General features: G+C 45.5%; 1 non-coding gene across 1 annotated transcript; it reads left to right on the top strand.

Annotated features, from left to right (window-relative positions):
• The first annotated feature begins 998 nt into the window (after positions 1-998).
• On the top strand, positions 999-1130 carry LOC131905433 (small nucleolar RNA SNORA55). The gene has a single exon (XR_009377945.1). It is a non-coding gene; the product is annotated as a small nucleolar RNA SNORA55 (small nucleolar RNA).
• Positions 1131-20475: the final 19345 nt, after the last annotated feature.

Genomic DNA, 20475 nt, shown 5'->3' with positions numbered 1-20475 from the left:
TGCTGACACCCTCACACAGCCACCCATGCAGGCAAAACACCAATGCACATAAAATAAAAATAAATAAATTACGGGGGAAAAAAAACAGAAAAAAAGAAAGAAAAAAATGGGTTTTTAAGACTTAAATTATGGTGACAGGAGAGATGTCTCAGTCAATAAAGTGCTTCTGTTGAAATTATGAAGACCTGAATTCAATCCCCAGACTCCATGTGAAAAAGCTGGGTGTGGTGATGTGCTTGTTGTCCCAACACTGGGAAGACAGAGATGGTGAATCCCTGGGGCTCACTGTCCAGCCAGCCTGCTTTACTTGATGAGCTCCTGGGAAGGGAGTGCACAGTGCATGAGGAACAGCACCTAAGCAACAACGTTTGAGGCTATCCACTGACCTCTGTGTGCATATTGTACTCATGTGCGTGTGAACCCGCACATGCGCATGCGTGTGAACCTGCACATGCGCATGCGTGTGAACCTGCACATGCGCGTGCGTGTGAACCTGCACATGCGCGTGCATCTGTACATGAACCAACAGAAAGGGGAGACAGGCAAAGAGAGGACAAGGTGGCTCAGCAAGTGTCGACACTTGCCACCACGCCCGATGACCTGAGTTGGATCTCTAGAACCCACACGGAATAAAGAGAGGACTTACTCCCTCGGATCGTCCTGACTCCCACAAAGGCGCAGTGGCACGTGTGCACGTCCCCCCTACATACTCTATAATAAATAATTTTTTTTCAGATTTTTTTTTCCGGAGCTGAGGACTGAACCCAGGGCCTTGTGCTTGCTAGGCAAGTGCTCTACCACTGAGCTAAATCCCCAACCCCATAAATATAATTTTGTAAGAGAAGAAAAGCCTAAACTGTGGTGTCTCACTAAAACGCAGACAGAAACTTTCCTCCAATCAAAGTGTAAAATGGTTTTAGACGTTTAGAAGAAGTCAGGTTTTGGTGCAGACATGGTCATCTTCAAGCACCACACACACACAAACAGTGCCCAAAATAACATCAAGAACCCCAGTCAGCTGGGTGCGCTGGTGCCGGTCTGGGGACAGGCAGTGCTTCAGCAGAGAGAGGATATCCAGACAGGTCATTTCCATTTGTCCTGGGGCCTGTCTCTACAGCTCTGCCACACTTCCTTCCTCCTGGGCAGGGAGGGGGTTTTGAAGATGTTGGGGACTAAGAAGAAAAGGAAGTGGAAGTTTCCCCAGGTTTTGTGCTATGCATTATTTATTTATTTATTCATTTATTTTGGTTTTTTGAGACAGGGTTTCTCTGTGTGGTTTTGGTTCCTGTCCTGGATCTTGCTCTGTAGACCAGGCTGGCCTCGAACTCACAGAAAGCCCCCTGGCTCTGCTTTCTAAGTGCTGGGATTAAAGGCATGCGCCTCCACTGCCCGGTCTATTTGCTTTATTTAATGGTTGGATTAATTGAGTTAGCAAGCTCTGTGATTCATTTAATTAGCAGGCTCCATGAGAACGTTTAATAGGAAGAAGTTTGGGTGGCTGGGCAGCCAAGCCTACAGCCAAGGTCCGCGGCATGTTCTTGGCACTTGGGGAGTGTGACAGACTGGTGTCTAGAAAGGTGTGGGTTGTGATCTACCAGGGACATTATGCTGCTCATCAGAGGTGCAGCGGTTGTCACAAGGTCTCTAGGTCGTGAGAAAGAAGGCTGGGTAGCTAATAGGATTTGGTAGCTCTGGTCCTTGGTGTAAGTTTCCCCCATGGTAGGGATGTTAGGCAAAGCATGTTACCATTTGTAACTGATCAGATGCCAACTCTGGTTTGCTCAGTTCCTCTTGGTGTCATCTCCTTGACTGGCCCCCTCCAGTGCAGGGGATACACAGTCATATATCTTAAAGTTCTAGGTATTGTTTTCAAGATCACGGCAGGGAACTGTTCCCCACACCTTGCTGGTCTGCTCCACAGGTAGAACATTGTTGAGCTGATACACATGTTGGCTTTCATGGTGACACACACACACACACACAACACACGAGGGAAAGCAACCAACAATGTTTTCAGTTAAGGGAAATACATCAGTGATTGGCTCTTTAGAAAGATTGTAAGAGTCAGTAGCTGTGACTACATAGTTGTTGGTCTTGAAGGACATCGTGCAAACAGGCTCAAAGGGCAGGTAAAATTAGAATCTGGACTTCCTGTATTCCACTGAATTATGGTGGTAGTCATTGGTAATCTAACAGGTTTTTTGTTGATTTTTTTAACTAAAAAAATTGCACTTACTTTGAAGCATTAAGAATTCAACAGCCGGGCCGGGCAGTGGTGGCGCACGCCTTTAATCCCAGCACTCGGGAGGCAGAGCCAGGCGGATCTCTGTGAGTTCGAGGCCAGCCTGGGCTACCAAGTGAGTTCCAGGAGAGGCGCAAAGCTACACAGAGAAACCCTGTCTCGAAAAACCAAAAAAAAAAAAAAAAAAAAAAAAAAAAGAATTCAACAGCCGGGCGGTGGTGGCGCACGCCTTTAATCCCAGCACTCGGGAGGCAGAGCCAGGTGGATCTCTGTGAGTTCGAGGCCAGCCTGGACTACCAAGTGAGTCCCAGGAAAGGCGCAAAGCTACACAGAGAAACCCTGTCTCGAAAAAACCAAAAAAAAAAAAAAAAAAAAAAGAAAAAAGAAAAAAAAGAATTCAACAAAACAGCTGTGTTTATGCTTTTGTTTTGCAATTACAGAATGGTATTCAGTTAATGAAACAATTATCTTCATATAAGCTGCATCAGAGACAACTGAAGATGAGGGGAAAAAAAGCAACTACTACCCCTATATATAACTTATTTGCGCTGGGCACCAACATGAACCTGTTTTAAATTTCCATGCCAACTTACAACCCCCAGACTGATGGAATAACGCACGATTTTCCATGTCATTCAAGGACAGTCTGAAGCAGTTTACATCCAAATGGAGCCATCAACAGTACCTATGGACGGTGCTGCTTCTGGCAATGCCTCATTAATTCTCCTACAAAAGCTGGTCTAGCGCCACCTGCCCCCCCTTTTGGTTTTTCCAGACGGGGGTTTTCTGAATCGTCCTGGCTGTCCTGGAACTTGCTTTGTTTGTAGACCAGGCTGGCCTTGGACTCACAGAGATCTACCTGCCTCTGTCTCCAGAGTGCTGGGATTAAAGGCATGTGCCACCACCACCCCCTGGCTGTAAATCATAATGCAAATATCTGATATGGGACCCCTGTGAAAGGGTCATTTGACCCTCAAAGAGGTCATGACCCATAGGTTGAGAACCACTGCGATAGATGCTAAAGGAAATTACTTAGAAGAGCTGCATGCTAGCAAGCTTTGTCTAAAACACCCTGGTAAGAGCCCTTTACCTTATGAATTTATTTTGAAGACCATGTCATCGGTGTACAAAATCTTGCTTCATATTATAACTTAGATTAACACTACAGTGAAATGGAATAATTTACATTTGAACTAGAAGAAAATTCAGCCTATCTAAGGTAGATTCAAAAAAGCTGCTGGAAGCTGGGCAGTGGTGGTACACGCCTTTAATCCCAGCACTCAGAAGGCAGAGGCAGGTGGATCTCTGTGAGTTTGAGGCCAGCCTGGTCTACATAGCAAGTACCAGGTCAGCCAAGACTACACAGAGAAATCCTGTGTCCACGGCCCCCTCCAATAAATAAATAAATAAATAAATAAATAAATAAATAAATAAATAAATAAAGCTGTTAGAAATATTAGTCAGGCTTAAGAAATACTTGCCCCGCATGCCTTCCAAAGCCTTCTCACATTCCTAATTATGCTTATTTCTCCCGTTGCTGCCTGATGTTTGGGGCCTTCTCCACATCTACATAGCTGCTGCCCTGACAGATGAGTTCATGTGTATCTCAAAGACAAAAGCTGAGTAAAGTTATGTTAATTGACACTTAAGTTCAGTCTTTCCAAGGCTTCAAGGCAAATAAATAATAATGGTAAATACCTGGCTAATTCATGTTTATCATTCCCATTGGCCTTGGCTGATTGAAAACCAAAGAGAATCAAGAATTTGAGATTCCCCACATATTTATGAGAAAGCTGTTGTCGAAGGTCATGGTATCAATCCGTAGTTTATTCTATGTCCTCCTATTCAATGAGTGTGAGTTCTATATCCTTTGCTAACAACGACAAAAACCATCTTTAAAAGCTTTTTATTTGGCTGGAGAGATGGCTCAGTGGTTAAGAGCACCAGCTGCTCTTCCAGAGGTCCCAAGTTCAATTCCCAGCAACCCCATGGTGGCTCACAACCATCTGTAATGAGATCTGATGCCTTCTTCTCACATAAAGTTGTACATGCAGATCTGTGAAGAAAAATTTTTTTGTTGATTGGTCAACATCACGTACGTGTGAACACACTTTTGCCAGCCAGCAGTTTAGTGACAACTCTGTCAGCTCATCAGATCACACTCCAATGAACACACTACTGGATGCCAACCAACAGTTGCACTTTAAGTGACCTCACTTCTAAAGATTCTGTAGCCCGCTCATGCCTCTGAAAAAACCTGCAGATTCCTGAATTCCATGTTACTACCAAACTCTAAGATCAATGGTATGCTTTTCTTGGTGGAAAGTGTCACTGTCCAGCATATACTTAAGCAATCAATTAAGCTTCATAGTTTTCTGTTTAGATATTGAGTGGTGGTCTCATCCATTGACACATCAAAGATTTCCAGCTCTGAATGTTGGCAGAGCAAGAAGGGGCTCTGTAACACTATCAAGGTTTCCTTCCAGAGAACTGTCATCTTCAACTAGGCAACTTCCTTTCCACTTCGGTCAATAGATGATTGACAGAAGAATGCAAAAGTTGGGGCTGGAGAGATGGCTCAGAGCGTAAGAGTCCTGGCTGTTCTTCCAGAAGACCCAGGTTCAGTTTCCAGCACCTGCATGGTGTATCACAACTGTCTATACTCCAGTCCCAGGGGATCGTTTGCCCTCTGCTGGCCTCCTCAGCCACTGCATGCACGCGGTGTACAGACACATAGGCAGGCAAAACACTCATACACATAAAATAAATAAAATAAAAAAATACAGAAGACCATTCTGCTTCGGTGGGGGAACTAATTCTTTGGTCCCATTTGTATCCAAGATATCTCCTATGAAATCATATAGGATCACATTCTTTACAGCTTTTCATTTCTTGACCCATCCTGCTTGTATCTTTTCTTCTAGAAATTACTTCCTCAATACATCCCTCAAATAAGAACCCTGTCTCAGACTCTACTTTTAGGAAATCCAACCCAAGCCAGTGCACACTGTTCAAAATATTTTTATAATATTAGACAGATAACTAAGCCCCGCATTTTTTTTTCTGAAATTGAATCTTTCATTAACAGGAGGACTCAACTGATGCTGTATAACACGGAACATGCAATGCTTCTTACACATGAGAGCTGGGTAGCAGAACCCACAAGTGTGTATTTTTTTTTTTTTTGTCATATGGTGCTGCACACTTTCTAGGCATTTTGAGAAGGGTATTTCCACTTCTAGATGCAAGACAGTTCTTGTAGGGCAGTTGACATCTTGACAGGAAGCAGTCATTTGGCTGTCCCCAAGCCTTGTTTCCTCCTCTTTCATCTGCTTGTGCCCTTGGCATCCTCTGGTTGACCTGCTGTGAAGTTAGTGCCACACTTTGTCCATCAGCTTTATAGGTTGGTCTTGATGTTCAACTACTGGTATTCAACAGCTGTGCTTGACTTTACCGCTGAATGTCACCCATATCTCTTTCTTTTTCCTGTTTTTTTTTTTTCAGTGCTGGAGATCAAACTTAGGGCCTTGCATATGCCAAACAAGTGTTCTTCACTGAGCTACACCCACAATCCCTTGCTCCCACCTCCTTCACAGCCTCTCACATATGCTGCCTGCCCCTCTAGTGAAGCACTCTCAGGGTTCTTGGTTTTATTAGATTCACTGAACATAAACACTTCATACTCAAGGCAGTTGTCCTATTTTACTTTATCTCAATGGTACCACTGAGGCTGTCAGGTAAGTCAATATTCCAAGTTCGCTTACTTATCATCCACGTCTATATTAGATACCTAAAATCATAAATACAAATTTTTAACCTTTTAAATTCCTTTTCTTTCTTTTTCTCTCTTTCTCTCTCTCTTTTCTTTTTTCTCCTCCCTTCTCCTCCTCCTCCTCCCCCTTCCTCCTCCTCCTCCTCCTCCTCCTCCTCCTCCTCCTCCTCTTCCTTTCTTCTTCTTTTGAGACAAGGTCTTACTATGTAGCTCTGGTTTACCTGGAACTCACTCTGTAGACCAGGCTGTCCTTAAACTCACAAAGATCCACCTACATCTGTCTCTGAGTGCACTTAAAATTATTTATAAAATTTGATGTGTTGAGTGTCTTGTCTGCATGTACACAAGCATACCACATGTATACAGTGTCCATGGAAGCTAGGAGGGGACATCAGATCCCCTGAAACTGGAGTTACCAACAGTCCTAATTTACCATGTGGGGGCTGAGAACGGAACCCTGATCCTCTGCAAACGCAGTCAGTGCTCTTGACTGCTGAGCTATCTCTCCAGCCCCTCCAACGCCTCTTTAGAAGCACTTTTGTACAGGAATTATCACCTGCTTCCTTCTTTCGTACAATGCACCTTTTTTTTTTCACATCTCTGGCCTTTGTGGTACCTTATTTTGTTTTAGTCTAGACAATTACTTTTCCTTTCCACCTTTTGTTTTGTTTTGTTTTTCGAGACAGGGTTTCTCGATGCATCTCTGGCTGTCCTGGAACTCACTCTGTAGACCAGACTGGACTCGAACTCACAGAGACCCACCTGCCTCGGCCTCCCAAGTGCTGGGATTAAAGGAGTGCACCATCACCACGTGGCATCCTTCTTTATTCAGTGCCATCTGCACCAGGATAGGATTCCTTCCAAATGCATTCCTTTGGGTGATTTACATAATGGTCTCTGTTTGTCATCATGTTCCAAAAAGCTCAGTGCCTCCAAGTGGAATAGACAGTGCAACATGATAGTTCAAAGCTTATGTAATAATTGAAAATAAAACAAGCATGAGTTTGAATCCTATCCCAACTGTATAGTAGCTAGGAGAACTTGAGCAAGATGCTTCATTCTTTTGAGTCTCAGTTCTGTTTTCTTTAAAATTGAAGTGTGATCCTGACACTGCTTACGCTCAGAGAGAGGTCATGGAGATGAAGTTATACAAAATGACATACTCAGCTCATTGATTGGTATATTGTAGGCATTACTTACTCTTTTTTTTTTTTTTTTTTTTTGGTTTTTCGAGACAGGGTTTCTCTGTGTAGCTTTGTGCCTTTCCTGGAACTCGCTTTGGAGACCAGGCTGGCCTCGAACTCACAGAGATCCGCCTGGGCTCTGCCTCCTGAGTGCTGGGATTAAAGGCGTGCGCCACCACCGCCCGGCCATATCTTACTCTTATCATCAGCGTTCACTGTCTGCAAAGGTCTTTGGTGAACTTCCAGAGCTGTCCTACACTTATGGAAGGGCCAACCCATCAATGCCATCTATCAGTATGGAAGGTCCTAGGGAATGTGTCAGAATGATGTCCATTACCGAATAGGTTGACCCAGAGGTAGGTCAAGTCAGAAGGATGGAAGGGTACCAAACTGAAGTACGGGAGAGGAAAGGCAGCCCATCCTCTACTGGAGAGGCAGGGCAAGGGAGAAGACCAGAGATGGGTGAAGGTGTGTTTGGGGTAGTTGAGGATTAAAGCACAAAGGAATGAAGTACACAGATAGGGTCTTCCTGGCCCATCGTACCTCCGGGTAATAAAAGCCAAGAGCCAGAACAGAGAAAGCCCTTTGATTTCAAACTCCCTCTTCATCATGGTTTTCAGTTACAAGGCTTTGTAATCAAGCCAGTCCTAGGATCACACTGAAAACCACATGCACAGAGACTGGATATACTTTGTACCTGAGGAGTTGGGGCATGATGATGTATGCATACTTGTAATCCCAGAACTCTGTAGGCTGAGGCCAAAGGATCACGCAGGAGTCCCAGGTCAGCCTGGACTACACAGTGAGACACTGTCTCAAAGACGAAACCGAAAACAAAAACTCTGTAATTTAGTCTTATACTCCAGGCATTAGCATCTCCACCTGGGGAAGAGGACCCCCTCGTTGGAAAATTGGCTCTTTGCCCACCTCCTTGCTCCCCATCACCCCTGAGACACTTGATTGGCTTAGAATATAAACACTGGGGGTAGCTAGTGTCTTTTTCAGTTGGTTCTGGCATCCCAGGGGCTTCCAGACAAATGATACCTTCTTATTTCTTGCATTCTCCTCAGGGACCAGGGCAGTCACATCTGCTGATGGTCAAAAACACAGCACTCTCCTTGCAGGCCCCACAGGAACAAGCACAGCTCCCATAGAGCTGAGCTGGTCCACGATCAGAATCCTGTGTCTTACACGGTCTGCAACCGACTGCACCAAACACACCACTGGCAAACAATTGTTATTGATCATCTGTAGTGTTGCAAACTCTTGCCCAGAGTCATGGGAATGGATCTAATGACTTACAGAGAATTCCATTCACCTAGGACGTCTGTAATAAGTCAATGTCGTGATGCTGGGATCTCCAAGAAAAATCACAGAGGACTTAGGAGAATTCTGCATAAACATTACAAGTGTCCTCTGTGCCATCTGACTTCTGATTCCCCCAAGGAGATGAAACCTGGTGTTTTTATGATTTGAGACTACAAAGGATCTCAGGACTCTGTTAATCCCTGCCTTATCTGTCTCCTTCCATTCTCATCCCAAATTCAACTTCAACCTGGAACCCAGCCCTGTCCACGCCATCCACCACCCACTCAGGCTCTGAGCCAATGTTAACTGGTGAGTCTTCTTGCTCAGGGCTCTGTAATCTATTGGCTCCTGCCCTGTAGCACCCCACTTCTTTATCACCCCTCGATACATGAAGGGCTTCGAATCATGGCAACAAGAGAAAGAGGCCAATGTGTCCTGGACCTAGTGGCCGAGAACCAATGTTTGGATTGCTGAGATTGGGCAGAAAGCCCAGCCTGGATCTGGCCCTCCTCACTGCTCATCTTTGAAGAGCATTTGCTTCCCTGATGTTTCTGCTATGAGGAAGCGTGGCAAGCCATCTTGCTGCTGGCACCTGCCACACTGTAGCATAACACCAACACTAATGGCAAAAATAATCACAGTGACAATGACGGCTTGGTTTACATGCAGAAGGCACTTGTCATCTCCTTGGGAGCCTCCCAGCCTCGGGCTTCATGCTGATGGTGTACTTGGCCCTTGGCCCACAGTACACACTGTCAGAGTCACACATTGGTTTCCTCTGAATGGCTGACATTATCATTACTGTCATAGCAATTATGGATACCTCTTGATTTACTCTTGCAAAGCACATTTACTGAGGACAGACTGAATGCCAGCTTCCATGCAAGGTTATAAAGTAGTTCCACATTAAAAAAAATACTTTCCAAAAATAGTTTAAGGGGTTGGGGGTATAATTCGGTGGCAATGCATTTCCCTGGCATGCACAAAGCCCTGAGTTCTACCTACATCACCAAAAGGAGGGGGAGGAAGAGGAAGAGGAGGAAGAAGAGGATGAGCATGAGCATGAGAAGGAGGTGGCGGGATCGACCATAGATTATGCAGACAGTTGTGAATGGATAGCTTCACAATGACTAGAAAAAAACAGTAGGACACGGTGAGTGCTCAATAAATAAGTCTGGATGAAACGGAATGAACAGTCAAAAAAATGGATGAACATACAAAGGGCTATAGGATCTGGGACGGAACAGGACAACTTGCTGAAGGAATCAAGGAAGGTTTCGGAGGAGATGACTGAAAGTTCTTTTTCTTTCTTTTCCCTCCCTCCCTCTTTCTCTCCTTCCCTCACTTCCTGACTTTCTCCATTTTTGAAGAAAAGAGTTCATGTAGTCCAGACCCCTAACTCCCTAAATACTGAGGATGTCCTTGAACTCCAATTCTTCCTGCCTCCACTTCCCACATGCTGGAATTATGGTCACGTGCCACCATGCCAGATTCTAAACTCTGAAGACTGAAAAGCAGCACCCGATACTGCCTGTCCCTGACACTTGGGTTGGAACATCACCAGAGCATTTCTGAAGGGTCTGATATATAGCCAAGAATTACAGAAATGTCCAATAAATATAACTGGCTTGGAGCTCCTCAGACTACCAGGGTGGAAAGCTGAGGGCATGAGGAAGGGCCTCCAAACACTGTTTTGAAGTTTCAGCAGAATGGTTTCCTCAAGAGTAGTGGGAGGCAGTGAGAGAAAAGGATTGGGGAGGATATTTTGCATTATCAGGGTAAGTGATGTTTTTTAAGATAACTTTTTATTTGCAGATCATTTTAGATTTACAGAAAGTTGCATAGAACAGAGCATTCTAGTACACCCTTCACACAGTTTTACCAAATGGTAACATCTTAAGGGGGCCATAGTCAGACATGTTCTGGAAAGCTTGTAGCGGTTGTGGGGGAGGAGAAGCGGGAGGAGGAGGGAGGGAGGGAGAACACACATTCACCAGGAAAAGGGACTGTCAGCATCATCCCAGTGGGCAAGATGAAGGATGCAGTCCAGACATGGGGTAGATAGGATGGCAGAAGTGTGTGGAAACTCTTGAACCAGGACAGCTAGTTATGGATGCCCTAGAAGAGGAAGGACCAAGAGTAGGGCCCGGCAGGCCTCTGTTGGAGACAGTGGCTGATCATTTCTTCGTGTGAATAACCAGGTCTTTCTTTCTTTCTTTCTTTCTTTCTTTCTTTCTTTCTTTCTTTCTTTCCTTCCTTCCTTCCTTCCTTCCTTCCTTCCTTCTTTCTTTTCTTCTTCTTCTTCTTCTTCTTCTTCTTCTTCTTCTTCTTCTTCTTCTTCTTCTTCTTCTTTTGGTATTTTTTGAGACAGGGTTTCTCTGTGTAGTTTTGGTGCCTGTCCTAGATCTCGCTCTGTAGACCAGGCTAGCCTCGAACTCACAGAGGTCTGCCTGACTCTACCTCCCGAGTTCTGGGATTAAAGGCATGCACCACCACCGCCCGGCTATAACCAGGTATTTTTTGTGAACAGGAATTTCTCTGAGTAACTCACGAGACTGGCAAGCCTGGGATGGGATGGGCAGTGGCTAGGGTTCCTTTCCAGTACCTCAATGTTCTGTACATTATCCAGCAGAGAGGGGCTTCCTTCGGTTGCTCTTGGTGACTGGCTGGCTAGATATGGTCAGCTGCCTGGCCCTCATCTGGGGATATGGGCCCGGGTGAAGCAGATTCATTCCAAGCCTTGAGGTGTTACGCCATTTGTACTGAGAGGCATGATGTGGTGGTATGGACGACATCATCAGACAGACTGTTTAGAATCTCATCTCTGCCATTAAGACTCTGTAACCTTGAACAGACATCTTAATTTCTCTATGCCTCGGTTTCCTAATCTGTAAAAAGAAGAGAGCTAGCTCATAGTTATACTGGCCTTGTAAAGGGGGTATAGGATTCAGTCTGTTTGTTACTATACACAGGGAATTAGCACCATCCCTAGGACATTGTTAGGTCCCTCATGTTTAAATCATTCGATGAGTGTACTTAAATTTGCTTAGATTATTTCATACTACAGAGATTCTCAATTTCTATCTGAGGAAGTTGTCTCAATAGGAAACACGCAGAGATCTCATGCTGCCCCAGTATGCCTAACACCTAGATCAGTGGTTAGAACAGTTAAATCAACACAGCTCTTTGAGACAGAGCCTCATGAATCCAAGGCTGACCTCTCTCTCACTATGTAGGATGACTCTGATTTCTAATCCTCCTGTCTCCACTACCCAGCTGCTGGGATTACAGATGCACACAGCCACACCATGTTTACAGAGGGCTGGAGATCAAATCTGGGGCTTTGTGAGTGCTACACAAGCACTCTACTGAGCTATATCCTCAGGCCCAATGAATGTATATTGGATATATATTTTATTTATTTATCTATCTATTTATTTATTTTAATTTTTTGAGATAGGGTTTCTCTGTGTAGCCCTGGCTGTCCTGGTACTTGCTCTGTAGACCAGGCTGGCCTCGAACTCAAAGAGATCCACCTGCCTCTGCCTCCCAAGTGCTGGGATTAAAGGTGTGCACCACCACCACCTGGCTATATTGGATTTTTTTTAAATGAACAAACAAATAACAATTTGGGGTACAGGTAGTATTCAGATGCTAATTCAGAAACATTTCAGAGGACCCAAACGGCCAAATGGCCTCCAATTCCGTGTTTTATAACTGGTCCTGCTGAGTGTGCAGTAGTAACACACTATAGTCAAACACTATGTAATTAAAAAAAAAAGCTCGGCCGGGCGGTGGTGGCGCACGCCTTTAATCCCAGCACTCTTGGGAGGCAGAGCCAGGTGGATCTCTGTGAGTTCGAGGCCAGCCTGGGCTACCAAGTGAGTCCCAGGAAAGGCGCAAAGCTACACAGAGAAACCCTGTCTCGAAAAACCAAAAAAAAAAAAAAAAAAAAAAAAAAGCTCACCAGCTACAGTGCGAGCGTCTGTTGTATATGGAGGGTTATTTGACTGTAAGGAGACCCAGAAAGCCTGCCTTACAGGGCTGTGTGTAGTGGGAGGGCAGAGGGGAAGCTGATCGAACCCTGGCACATTCACAGGAAGCATGGTTGATTTGCCCTGCAACTCTCTCTCTCTCCCTCCCTCTCTCCCTCTCTCCCTCCCTCCCTCCCTCCCTCCCTCCCTCCCTCCCTCCCTCCCTCCCTCCCTTCTGATGCCAGAAATTGAGCCACAGGCCTTGTGTGTACTAAGCTAGGCCATTCTCCTTGAGCTGTATTCATACATACTCACCCTCTATTTTTGTTTTGAAAGGAATATTACAGATTATTTTATTTTGTTTGGGGGTGGCAGGTTCACACTTGGTAGTCCATGATGGTCTCTGGCCCATGAAAATCTTCCTTCCCCAGGCTCCCAAACACTGAGAGTCCAGTGTGAGCCACAATGCCTAGCCTCTCATGAGTTCTTGCCTCTACATTTTTCTGCATCTCTCATCCAGCCTCCTCTCAACACACTGGCTCCCTCTGTTTTCACATAAGCTCCTGTGGATGGCCCCACAAATGTTTAGCTTCCCTGCCCAGAGCACACGAAGTTGGAAAGAATCTGTATCCCATCTTGGGCAAGAATCTCCTACTCCATTGAGTTACCAATGGCCAGGGGCATAAGAAAATGAGTAATGTCTCTGGAACGAGGTCCTCTTTCCTGATACCAGAGCTCCTTCCTGAAGTTACATTAAACTGAGGAGCCTCATCAAAATATCTGGCTACGTATGATGGCATGTGTGCTTGCTTGTTCGTTTGAGACAGGGACTCACAAGGTAACCCAGGCCATCCCCAAACTCCCTGGGTAGCCTAGGATAGCCTTGAGCTCACAATCCTCCTGCCTCAGCCTCCTGAGTGCTGGAGCTACAGGCATCACCACTGCTGAGAAGCTGTTTTGAGCGTAGGAGGCTAACACAGGTATTTTCCCAGAGCTTGAGAAATGTCCTTTCCCAGGCACTCCATTTGCACTGGCTGTTTGGTTTCTGCTGCCTCTATCCTCCGTTTCTAGAACTCTGCCCCTACCAGGCAGTCTGACCACGCCAAGGGATCAAGAGCTAGTGTGTGTGTGTGTGTGTGTGTGTGTGTGTGTGTGTGTGTGTGTGTGTGTGACCTGACATAACCCAAGGGAAGAGAAATTCTCTCCAAGTTTATGTCAGCGTAACTGCCCACCCAGCATGTCAGACTTTAAAGATAGGGCTGAGGGGAGTGGAGAGAGTGTGGGGAGGGAAGAATCTACTCTCCTAGAAGCAGAGAGCTGTACTTTAGACTTCTATTGGCTACAGTTTATAGTGTTTTTCTAGCCTTGCAATTACTACATAAAGTAGAAACCCTGCAGAGCTGACATCTTCATCCCCATTACTCAGCTGATAAAATTGAGGTTCCAAGAGGTGAAAATTGAGGTTAGAAGAAGTGACAGGAACGAAAGAGTGACATGATTGGTCCAATGTCATGCAATTAGCTGCTGATCAAGGGTTGGAACTTAGGCCTGTTGCACTTCCAGCCCGGAGTTCCTCTGTATTGGAGCAAAGCTTCTGTATCTAGGGAAGAATACAGAGGAGAGCAAAATCACAGGTGGCCAGAGGTGCAGAGTAAACCAGTTTCTCAGTCCCTGGAGGAGAGATGGCCTGATGAGGCCAGTTGGGGACTGCAGAGAATGAGGAATCGATCCACCATTCCATGTGAGAATGGATTGCAGCCCCAGCCTGAGTGTGTCAATGGATCTGATTAGCACTTACGTGAGTCTCCAGCTATCGATTGGCAGGTGAGAATCGTTCTGGGACCAGCAGGGAGTCAGTCCCCTATGTCCCCATTCCCATCAGTTCACTCTCTTTGCAGAGGCATCTTCCTCCCCCCTCACTACATCCCTGCAACCTGGAGGTCTCCAGATTCCTCCAACTCCAGATCTAATGGGAGTCAGGGCTCCTCTAGATGCTGCTGACCAAGGAGGGGCACATGGCTGGCATGCATCTCATCCAGCCATGCCAGGTTCAGCCCTTAAAAGAGCCCATGAGAATGGATGGGTGCATTCACCTTGGAGGCTAAACCACACAAAGGAAAAAGCAAGGGCTCTGCAAACGTGTATCATGTGACCTCGGGCAAATCATCTGCCCTGCCAGCCTCAGTTCCTCAATGTGCAAAGAATAAAAACTAGCTTCCGTCCCAGACTGTCTGTGTGGAAGTATGTGTAAAAGTCCTTTCCGGTCCCTAAGACACATGGCCTAAAATGTTAGGTGGAAATTGACTCTTCAGCTCCCCTGAGGATGTGTGCTCACTCTGGGTAACCTTCTCTTCTGCCTCTGTTCTCTCCATTTGAATGCCATGTGTAAGTGACACACAGTAATCTGTCCCACATTTGGTGGGACCTGGAGCAGTTCTTCAAGGAACTTCAATCCATACTATTGGGTTTTCTTTGGGGGCATTGAATTGTCAAGTAAGGAAACGAGACAGACTCAACTTTATTGTACCCTAAGAGTCCTTTGGATCCAGAGGTTGCATCCAAAAGTTGGCATGTGCTATTTGGGAGAGGGTGTTATAGGCATTTTTCTGCCTGCAAGGCTGGGACCAGCAGGGAGCAGTGGCCAGAGACTATGGCCTCTTTCATTACCCCCAACTGTAGCAAGTCCATGTGACAGGAGGGCTTTCTTTCTGTTTTCTTCCCTGTCCTTCCAAGGCTGGAGCTCTGCCCAGCTCACAGTAGCCCTGCTCCTTTGCCTTGATAGTGCCAGACTTCTCCCCCAGGGCCTGTTGGACTTGTCTGCTGATGGCTGGCCCTAAGACCATCTGTTACAAGAGCTTGTCCTTAGCCTTCCCTGAGTTGGGCTCTGTAGGACCATGAAAGTCCGTGATACCACAGCAAGAGGGAGAGCATGGGCCTCAGTGGCAGGGGAGAGTTGTGCTCAGGACCATGGACAGATGCTAAGGTTGTGTGGGGTCCTAATTCTGTGTGCAAACACAAGCCGGATCACAGAATCAGCAGCACCATGGACAGACACCGCCAGCTGCCTTTGCCTGGAAGAGCAGTCTTAGAGGAGGAAGATTTGTCAAAATTCTTCTGATTATAAGAAATGAAAATCTGGGGGCTGGAGAGATGGCTCAGCAGTTAAGAGCACCTGCTGCTCTCAAACAGAGAATGGGAGTTCAGTTCCCAGCGACCACATCAGGCCTGTTCACAACAGCCTCAGCTTTAGGGCATCCAACATCTTGGAATTGACCTTCTGAGAATCTGCATGTACCTGTGCATGCAAAAATGTGTACATTTGGGAGGCAGAGGAAGGGGGATCTCTGTGAGTTCAAGGCCAGTGTGACCTACATAGTGAGTTCCAGGACTTCCAGGACTACATAGTGAGACCTTGTCTTACATACATACATACATACACACACACACACACACACACACACACACACATACACACATGCACATACACAAGCACACATACATGCACATACACAATACATCTTAAAACAATTTAGGCAGAGGGGGTGGTACTCACCTTTAATCCCAGCACTCAGAGGCTGAGGCAGGGAGAGCTCTGTGAGTTCAAGGCCAGCCTGGTCTACATATTGAGTTCTAGGTCAGCCAAGGCTACATAGTAAGACCTTGTCTCAAAAAATAAAGAACACTTTTGTTTTTAAGAAATGAAAATGGGCTGGTGAGTTGGCTCAGAATCGGAGCCTTGGCAGTGCAAGCCTGGTGACCTGAGTTTGCTCCTAGGAACCCATATAAGAAAGCCTGATGTGGTGGCACATATCTCCAATCCCAGCAGTCCCATGAGAAATGGGAAAAAGAGATGGAAGACTCACTCAGAACCTCACAGGCCAGCGAACCTGGAGTATACAGCTCGGCACAACCAAGAGAGATGGCCTCGAGGAAATGGGAAGAACTGACTGCCAAAAGATGTCCTCTGACCTCCACATGTGCACACATGCCATGCCTGTACATGCACATACACGATAATAAATAAACTAAAGTTTAAAGAAACAAAAAGAGATGGAAATCTATTCCAAAATAACCAAAGCTGTTCTTTGCATGAGCCAGTGGTGGCTGTGAATGTCACAATTTGTTGCATTAAGCGGTGTGAATTTAAAGGCACATTCTCCTTTATTTTATTTTTATTTTTTTATTTTGAGATGGAGTCTCTCTCTATATATATGGCCCTGGCTACCCTGGAACTCCCTATGTAAACCAGCTGGCCTTGAACTCATAAAGATCTGCCTGCTTTTGCCTTCCAAGTGCTTGAATTAAACATATGTGCCACCACACCTGGCTCTCCTTTACTTTAGGAAAACAGAAAGGGGGCTAATTTAAGTTATCTATTTCTTCATAAGTGAGCTTGAGTCGTTCAAGAACATTCCTGTTATTCAAGTTCTCCAATACATGACACAAGCTTCTTCACAGAATGCCCTTTTAATTTTTTCCCCCTTGAAACAGAAGGCTTCCCTCATGAAGCCCAGGCTGGACTTGAACTTGTTATATAGCCCAGAATGACCTTGAACTTCTGCTTCCAACTCCCGGTGCAGTGATTACAGGCATGCACCACCATGCTTTGTTTCTGAAGTGCTGGCTTTCAAACCAAGGGATTCATGTATGCTAGGCAGGTACTCCATCAGCTTCACTACACCCCCAGCTCACTTACCCTTTCCGTGTTTATCAGTATTGTATCGTTAGTTGCTCTCTGGTTGCTGATAATAATTTTGGCAACTTGTATCAGCCTGATCAGAAGTAAATTTAATTAGGTCGCACATGTTTTCCCTACTTCTGCCTCCACCTCCCAGCTTAGAACATTATAGTTTCATTGTGGCAACTTCCCAACAGGCTTCCAGGCTCTGTGTTCCCACTACGGTACATTCTGCACATTGCTGCCAAAGGAAGCTTCTGAAAAGGACTGTTAGTGGCTCCCCATCTCTTCTGAATAATTTCCAGCCCCCTCCACTTTCCCTTAATGCCTACCCCACCATCTAACAAGCAGTCATGGCTCCCAGAGTCACTGCCAACTCCTCCCCTGAACAAAATTATCTCATTTTCAACCATGCTGATCCACTTTTCATTTACATTAAACCCAAAGGATTCCTTTTAACTCTGTACTTCTAAAATGCCAACTTTATGAAATACAAATATCTAATTTGGAGACCATGCATGGTCAAGACTGGAAAGAATGGTATCCCGTCGAGTTTCATATCAACTTGACACAAGCTAGAACCATTTGGAAAGAGGGATTCGCAATTGAGAAAATGCCTCCATAGATTTACCTATAGGCAAGTCTTTAGTGCATTCACTTGATTAGTGATTGGTGTGGGTGGCCCAGCTCAGTGGGGGTGGTGCCACCCCTGGGCAGGTAGTTCTGGATGATATAAGAAAGCTTGCTGAGGCCAGGCAGTGATGGCATACTCTTTAATCCCAGCACTTGGGAAGCAGAGGCAGGTAGATCTCTGTGAATCTGAGGCCAGCCTGGTCAACTGAGAGAGTTCCCAGGATAGCTAGGACTACACAGAGAAACTCTGTCTCAAAAAACATACAAACCAAGCAAACAAGCAAGTAGCCTGAAAAGGCCATGGGGATCTAACGAGTAAACAGCATTCCTCCAATGGCTTCTGCTTCGGTTCCTATCTCAAGGTTCCTGGTTAGTAACACTTGCTGCCCATACAGAGGATCTAGGCTTTATTTATTTATTTTATTCATTTATTCATTCATTCATTCCTCTGTCCCTCCCTTGCTCCCCACCCCTCTTTCTTATTTGTTTGTTCTTTTGAGACTGAGTTTCTCTGTGTAGCTTCAGAGCCTGTCCTGGATCTCGCTCTATAGACCTGCCTGGCCTTGAACTCCCAGAGATCCACCTGGCTCTGCCTCCCGAGTGCTGGGATTAAAGGCGCACGCCATTGCTGCCTGGCTTAAAGCATTTTTTTTTTTTTTTAAAGAATACTGTAGGGGCTGTCAAAATGGCTTAGGGTTAAAGACACTTGCTTCCAAGCCTGACAAATTGAGTTCGATCACTGGGACCCATATGGCAGAAGGAGAGGCATGACTTCTGCAAGTCACATTCTGACTTCCACATATGTGTGGTGGCGTACATGCACACACACACACACACACACACACACACACACACACACACACACACTACAAAACGATAATGGCATACATCCTCTAACTACTTCCTGAGAAGGAACTCATGAAGAGAGATCCCTTCAGAAAGGTCTTTCTTATTCTGCTTCTGTAACTGGTTTATAATTTAGGCAGAACGGGAATTCCTACAAAATCGTAAGGCATTGCTGCAGTCAGCTGTTGAGAAATCTGTTGCTTTTTCTGGTTCTACATTTTTTAATGTGTGTATCTTACCCTTTTGGTCAGGAGGCTTTTGCCATTTTATTTCTATCTTTTTCCATCCAAAAGGTCTTGCTAGTGAGACTTAGTGGGACCCACTTTCAAGCTATGTGTCACACCCTTAGCTTTGGTTTGTGCACTTGGTAACATGTCTATCTCCTATGAGGTAGACATACCTCCTATTTCTTCTAGTATTTCTGTGATGACCGCTTCATTGTCTCTAATCCCCTTCTCAGTGTCTAAAGGGCTTTTCTCTGTCTACCCAGTAGCGCCAGTGAAAAGCTCTTAAGTCTCACCCAAGAGGGTACACATCTGACTGAGAACATTCTAGACACTGTCTCATGAGCCCCAGGGTTTCAATGCACCCTTTCCGTTATGTCCAGTGCCAAACCTTCCTGCTTCATCTTTTGAGAAAATGTTGTCTTGTGTACATGTGCATATGTATGTGTGCGTGTGTATGAGTGTGTGTGTGTATTAGAGAGAGCCATGGTGTGTGCATAGTCAGAAAACAACATGCAGGAGCCGTCCCTCCCCTTCCATCAGGGAGTCCTAAGGATCGAACTCAGGCCGGCAGGCTCAGCAGCAGGCACCTACACTTGCTATATTGCCCGTCTCTCATTTTTGTAATGCTGAGCCCTGAACCTCAGGGACTCACAGGCTAGGCAAAAATCTCTGCTACTGGAGTGCATCCCCTACTTCACATTCCAAAGCAGACAAATCTCTAATCTCCAGAATATGGATGACACAGTCAACTATTGGTGTACAATAGGGGAGAGACCTGGTTCTCAGGGAGGCTTTCAACCCATCCCCACAGTGCTTGTTAGGTTGTTGTTGTTTGCTATATTTTATATTTATTTATTTTGTATAGTAGAATATTTTTTCAAATGTGTGTCTGTCTGTGCACCACATGTGTGCCTATGTTCTCAGAGGTCAGAAGAAGGCATTGGATCCCCTGGGACTGGAGCTGCCCAGTGCATGCTGGGAATTGAACCCAGGTCCTCCGCAAGAACAATTACTGCTCGTTGCTAAAACATCTCTCCAGCCTCTGTTTGTCTGTCCTCTGTGTAGCCCAGGCTAGCTTGAAACTCACTCAGTAGACTCTGTAGACTCACAGAGATCCCCCTGCCTCTGCCTTTTGAGTGCTGGGATTAAAGGTGAGCGCCACCATGCCTGGCCATTCCAGTCATCTTAATCCAAACTTCTCTCTCCCCTTCTGTGGTGTTTACAGTGCCCGGTCTTTCTCTAGTCCTGGGTCTCCAGCTGACTGCCTTCTCTTCCACACCCTTGGTATGCAGCTATATCAGTGTTCTCAACTCCTGCGACCACTTGCCATCTTCCAAAACTAAATCTTCTTCTTTTTATTATTACTATTTTACAAGGTTTGTTGAGAGAGCAGACATACATGTGTTATCCCACCTGTCGTAGTTAACCATATTTTTTTAAAAAAACATACTCTAATTACTCCACTAAACTGCCTCTCCAATGAGCTAGCACGTCAAGGATCCTTCAGTCTAATGAGTATGAAATGAGATTACACATGTGAATGTATTTTGTAAATAGGAGTCCATGTAGATTCCTCTGCCAGAACACCTCCCTTCCCCCTCTCTGTTCACT

This window comes from Peromyscus eremicus, chromosome 2 (genome assembly GCF_949786415.1).
Source record: "Peromyscus eremicus chromosome 2, PerEre_H2_v1, whole genome shotgun sequence".
NCBI classification, from domain to species: Eukaryota; Metazoa; Chordata; class Mammalia; order Rodentia; family Cricetidae; genus Peromyscus; species Peromyscus eremicus.
This window is presented reverse-complemented; position numbering and strand designations above follow the sequence as displayed.